We start from the raw sequence: 6,695 nt of genomic DNA on the forward strand, positions 1-6,695 counted from the left end.
GATGGCTGCTGGTGATCCTGGTATGGCTCGTGCAGCTGATGTGCCTCGCCGTGCCTGCAATCATGAATGCGGCCATCATACACCAGTCCTTCGTTACTCAGCGTGTGCATGCACTGCCCACCTGTTCCGTGCCTAGCGTATAATTATACATAACCTGAAACGCTTGCTTGAGTGACCACATCTATGACTAATAATTGATCTGTAATCAACTTGATCTCCCCGCCCCACCCCGGCTGTGGAACATTTCCTAACGTTACTTTTGGATGAACAGCGCTACGGTGCTCGCTCGAGGCCAGACTGAATCGTGTGCATGCGTATGTGTTCGATGGAACTTCTGTTGACTGCCCATGCCCTATTGCCCGGCTCAGTGGCAACTGTGCGTTGAACTGTACCAGGGAGTCGTAAAATACCGACTCCCTGAACTGTACTGTGTACTGACTGTAAGCCGTTACCATGGTTACTGCATATTTTATTGATTTCATCTCTAGTCGTTTACTGGACACGAGTGTATGTTTGCTTTTTGTTCTTGTAATTCTATAGTATTTCAGCCATTGCCTATTGAATTATTGCAGCCATGTTGCTCTCCTTCTCTCTATGACCGCTCATTTTGCTGAACAAACAAAATTTGACCAGATGCCAGCCCAAGTATGCTGCATCCCCGAGTTACAAATCGTCCAACCTTCGTCAATATTTTACTACTCCTTTGCGTGCATAAAATTTTATTATCTTCACCCAGATCTCTTGTTCATACTGTACAGATTCTACAGCGTAACAGTCAGCTTTATCCGGCTGAAGTTGTAACGAATGAGTCCTAACTTCACACTCACTGTCATTGCTCTGGTAATCTAGTGGGAACCAGGGAGTAGTAAAATACATACTAATACTAAAGTCTTTGTTTTACTACTCCCTGGTGGGAACTACTGTCCAAGGCTGCGTTGAAACAGGGGGGGGGGGGGGGGAATACTACATGTACCGGTACTTAGGCTGCGTTTACACGACAACGCTGGGGTTGAAAACGCAAGAAAATCCTTTCGGATCCATGGTTCATTTACACGGTACGAAGAGCAAAACGTAAAAGTTGTACACCAAAACGGAAGAAAACCAAAACGCTGGCCAAGGTGGAAGAATTTGAAAACGGAAAAGTTCTGCCGGATAAATTTGGGTGTGTAAACAGTCGAAACGGTATGCTGGCCTCGTTTTCCGTCACGTGTTTTTCGTTTTCGGCCGTTTACACGGATCCGACAATCAAAAAAATTGTTTTTATAATTTTCGTCATGTGACGAGTGTTGTTTTGTGGCCTATTCCTGGAGTGTGATTGGTGCTTCCACGACAACACTTGGCACATGACGAACTTTTGCGGATCCTTTGCTCCCGTGTAGACGCGCGAAAACGATACAAACGGAGACCACCTCGGATCAGCTTTGATCGTGTAAATGCACGAAAACGAAAAAAGAAATGCGGGACTGAAAACGGAAAACTGGCCGTGCGTTGTCGTGTAAACGCAGCCTAAGGCTGTGTTTACATGAGAAATTTCAACCCGGGTCGAGTTCAGCCCGGGTTGAAAGTCTGTACGATAGACAAAAGAGGTGAGCGTTTACATGAAGACAGTTGACCCGGGTCAAATACTGATATGCCGCCAAAAGTCCACTTCTACAGTCCTGTATGGTCACGTGAATCCGTTCGCGCGAAATTAAATTTGCATCTGCAGTGCTAATATGCCGTTCAAACCTGGCGCGAGATACGCACAGAAGTACGTTTGTACGATTTTCTTGACCCGGGTTGATTTCAACCCTCCCCTTGGGGGGAGGGTTGAAATCAACCCGGGGCGAAATTTCAACCCGGGTCAAGCGCAATGCGTCATGTAAAGAGGTATATTAGAGAGGTTCTGCTACACGGAACTACGTACCAAATTCCGTGTCAACTGCAGTGCAGTTTGACACGGATTTTTCCTACGTTGCACTGGTTCTGCTGTACGTAGCATGCACGAAGCATGCACGAACACCCCGCCACATGTACTCTGTACGCTCACTTTTCACACGGAGTCCAGTCCGTGTGAAGCGAGCTTCACACGGAAAACGGTATGAAAAAATCCGTATCAAACTAAATCCCGTACCGCGGCGAAGTTTCCATACGTACTTTGGCACGTTATACCGTGTGGCAGAACCTCACTAATATGTATCAGATTGCAACGACCAGGAGGCTCTAAGTAGTATAGTGGCTGCAAATGACCGATATCCGTCACTTGCAGCTGACCATCAGAGACCTGTAGCTGGCCTGAAGAGTTGTAAAATTACTCCTTCGTAGCCGGGCGAGTCCGAGCGAGGGCGATTCACGGCTTGGTCAAAAAACTGTCGGCCTGGAACGTCAACGTCGATCTGCCGACACATGTTCACCTGGTTCACACGCCTGACCTGGCATGCTGCCTTGCGTGAAAGGAACATTTTTCCGAAAGCAAGCTTCTTCTCCAAAATTCGAAATTTCCTTCCAAAAATGCCGTCGTCCTTGACCTCGAAGCTGAATGTTGTTAGGATAGAAAATTAGCGAAGATGTAGCCGACCCATTCTGGCAAGCTGTGTGCCCTCTGGATATGCAGTTGTTCGCCATGGTCAACAATCTTCTTCTCCTTCGTTCGTACTTTCACTTTCCTGACCACGAATACAAGCGGTACCCATGCTCAGGTTAGTGTTTATTTGTCTCTCTATGCACATACATGTAATATAATGTACTGTTCGTGCTGCAGGCACTGGCCGATCATGGGAATAGAGGAAGCAGCCAGCTTTCTTTGAATTATCGTGCTTTCAACAAAAATATGTACACACTTTCCTTGGCTCCTCTTTCCCACCGCCACCATGCATGCACAATCGAGCTTGCTTTAATGCCCTGCAGTGCAGAATGCTCCCACCACCGCAACCACCACCAGCAGCACCACAACCACCACCAGCAGCACCACAACCACCACCACCACCACCACCACCACCATGACACCACCACCACCATGACCACCACCACCACCGCCGCCGCCGCCACCACCACCACCATGACCACCACCGTGACCACCACCACCACACCACCACCGTGACCACCACTATAGAAGCATTGTCGTGCACGGCACGTCTGCAAGAGAAAATAATAGTATGCCAGTGCTGTAATGCCCTGCAGTGCAGTATGCTCCTGCACCACCACCACCACCACTGTGGAAGCATTGTCACGCACTGTACATCGATCCACAAGAGAAAATATGCCATCGGCTTACTAGCACCTCCATGCTGCATGCGGACCTGGACACAGCACTGTTCCCTCTGCAGGAATGGGGGCGGGGGTGTATTTCATTGTCCCTGCCTGAAATAATAATGACTACATGATATGATGTCCAGCTAACTTTGCCAGTAACGAACGACCCTTGATCGGGCATGAGAAAAGTGTTGCTATTTGGGAGTTGTCGTCATTCACGGGGTTTATAATATACGGCTATATTGTTACTAGGTCTGAAGATAGTGTCACTATCCGTGGGTTGTTATACCCGTGGTTGACTGCAGATGCATTTGGATTATTCTATGAGTATATGAAGGGTATACGTTAAATATTTTCCCGAGGACATAACACGAGGAAATTATGGGGAATGCAGTGCATGTATACAATGGTGCTATCCATTTCTCCCAGGGCACTTTCCCAAGACTCCTCCCAATATTCACTCTTGGCGCGACCCATGTGAACTGAGCGGGGTGTATCGTTGAATATGCCCCTCTCAGAACGTCTACTGATTGGCTGAAATTGCCCAAATCATACCGTGCCATGGATCAATGCATGTCAGGGAGGGAGTCGTAGCACCCAAGGAAACAACACGAGATCATGATACCCAAAATGATGTACTGTAAAAGCAGAAATTTTCAGTGGTGTTTTATTTTCGGTAACTTCGGTGCCGACAATTTTTACCGAAAAAATGCACCGAACTTTTTCGGTACTACTGAGTAGTACTAGCACCCTTACCTGGAGAGCGGGTATTACCGAAAATTTCCCTCCATCGAACCGCCGATTTTGGAGAATTCTGAAAATATTGCACCACCGAAAATATCTGCTTTTACAGTACACAGATTGGATCCATGGAGATTCTACATGATCTGTGGTTTATGCAACTCGTGATCGCGGACTTGACCCACTGGCCCCAAGCATGGGTCAGTCAAGCGATACTATATGCGAGCATGTATGTATCGCACTTGCCCCTAAAGCAGTTAGGGCAACTGTCACTGGCAGCCTGGGGTTGAACCCACATTATCAATTTTTGAAATTTTCTAGGGTGACACGAAAAGCTTCACGCACTGGGTGGTCACTCTCTATTCATGTATACCACTCTGCCAATAGTGCATAGAGCTCTCTTTTGAGCTGCCCAGCTGGCCCTCGTTATGATTTAGGCTGAAAGTCTACCGTGCCGTCTCCCTTATGCTATGACTCCATAATGCATAAGTACAGAAGAAAAAATCCCGGGGCTCCGTTGATGAAATTCTGTTTTGTCATGTGAGCATTTTTGATTATTGTGAATGGCGTGTAGTGCCGTAGTACAGTTCCTTTTGCTACATAACGTTTGCACAAGTCACGTTTCAGCAATTGAACTAGGAAGATCTATGTCTCTGATCTTGTCATTTGGCTCGGCTGGTGCTGTGCATTAACAACCATTGTCAGGCACCCTCGAAAGACCAACAGCGATGAGTTCATGACCCAAGCATTATTTGGGCCGTTAAGTTGACTAAACGGGAGTGTAGCAAGCTTTGATCGGCGTACTTCCTTCCGTACGTAGTGAAATGTTGTCTGAGCTGAATAGATTCTATCTCCTGCGGTTTAGTACAACAGTTTCACACCTAATACTGTAGATTCGACGTCTCCAAGAAAAACCTCCGTGGAGACTGGAAACTATAGCAGATCATAAATGATGCAGCAGCTCAGCTGATTCCCCAGCTCGTGTCTAGGTTCATGTACATTGGTCAACGTGTTGTGGCAGACTCCATGTACAAAGCTGCATACTCTTGGGGTTATTGATTCTTGCTGATAATTCCATTAATGTTATTGCATAGATATGAGCATCATAATAATTGAATGTTGGCAAGACCCAACAAGGTATCCCTAATGACTTACATCAGATCTTCACAAAATGCACATACATCTTGAAAAGCCGTATTTTGGTTTCACATACACGTCTCATTTCTATCACAGAGATCAGCAGCCATGCGCCATTGGTGATAATACTGGTAGGAGTCGCCCGAGGCTAAGCCAATAATTTCCGTTCTATACCCAATATACATACCCGAACTGGGCACAAATCTATCCCATTCCTTGGTGCTGACCCCTTTGATGCGCCCCCGAATCCCTTAGCATTATTAGTACCTCCAATTCATTTTGTTATCAGCTCACCGCATGCTCAGTACTGTGTTGTAAAGTATGCAAATTGTCGACGCTTTTAAATTGCAGCCTCCCCAGGGCAAAACACATCTCGGCCACATTGAAATTTCAGCCTGTACTGCTGATGCCTGTATACACTGTCACATTGAACCTTGCAAAAGGAATTTTAGGCTACGAATGCCCAGTAAATAAAAGGGGAGAAGGCACTGAACAAAGTGTCAACCTACGAATACAACCTCAGTGCAACAACGTGCTCTTTCTCTTTCTCTTTCTGCTTGTGTAAGCAGAAAGAGCACGTTGTTGCACTAAGGTTGTATTCGTAGGTTGACAGTTCGTTCAGTGCCTTCTTACCTTTGGTTACGTAATCTTGTTACCTTTTGCGTTTCCTCTAGTATATAGGGGGGGGGGGGGGTTGTCAAATGACAACCGCTCTATTCGGTTGCTATTCACTCTTGGCGCATGCACTGGACGAAAAATTCTTCTATCAGTGTCGTCGAAAAAGTATGCGGTTGTCAGTTGACGAACCCCCTTTTATTTACAATTCAGTTGCGTGATGTCCACCACTTTCCGAATTAAAAATGCACAGGCCGATAATAGCCGAAAATAAAATATGCGCCGAATATGCAGTACCTTGCGCACTCTGTTAGAAGACATTAGGGCTACTGGGAATGAATGCCCAAGTAAAATGATGAAGTACAGTATAAATACTATAGGGAGTGCATTTGGCATGAATGCACCAAGCCAACTCTCCTATACAAACAGTATAGTGTTGCTGCCAAAAATATGATTAGCTAAAGTTGCCTTTTTGCATTATGGTTGAGCTTTTTTTTCCTGTAGCCTCGTTTATCACGAAATTCGTTAGCAAGACGAAGAGGTTTTATGTGAGCTTACTATTATTCTACCTGCACTTGCTTTTATCTTTTTTGTGCAGGACTCTGAGAAGCTGGAGGGACCCCACAAACCTCAAGCATTGAGGATACAACTTTTAACCAAGAACCAGGCAACATGATGTGCATGTATCACGTTCGCTGTGATTGCATCGTTTCAGGGTACACTGACAACATACTAGTACTAGTAACTAGTCCTTGATTAGCAGCAGTGGCCTGAATTATTGCCTGGCCGCTATTCATATAATCCTTTGGTGCTTACTCATCGCCTTGTTCTGTCTCTAAAATGGCGTATGGGTGTTCCGAGGCTTGTACTATTTGCTCAAGCCGCGCATTGGCATTGGTGCATGCCGGTAAATGCCAGCCACTGCTGCCTAGCTCAACATGTTTTGTATGATGTAGAATGCGCTCTGTGTA

This window comes from Sycon ciliatum, chromosome 1 (assembly GCF_964019385.1).
Source record: "Sycon ciliatum chromosome 1, ocSycCili1.1, whole genome shotgun sequence".
Lineage (NCBI taxonomy): Eukaryota > Metazoa > Porifera > Calcarea > Leucosolenida > Sycettidae > Sycon > Sycon ciliatum.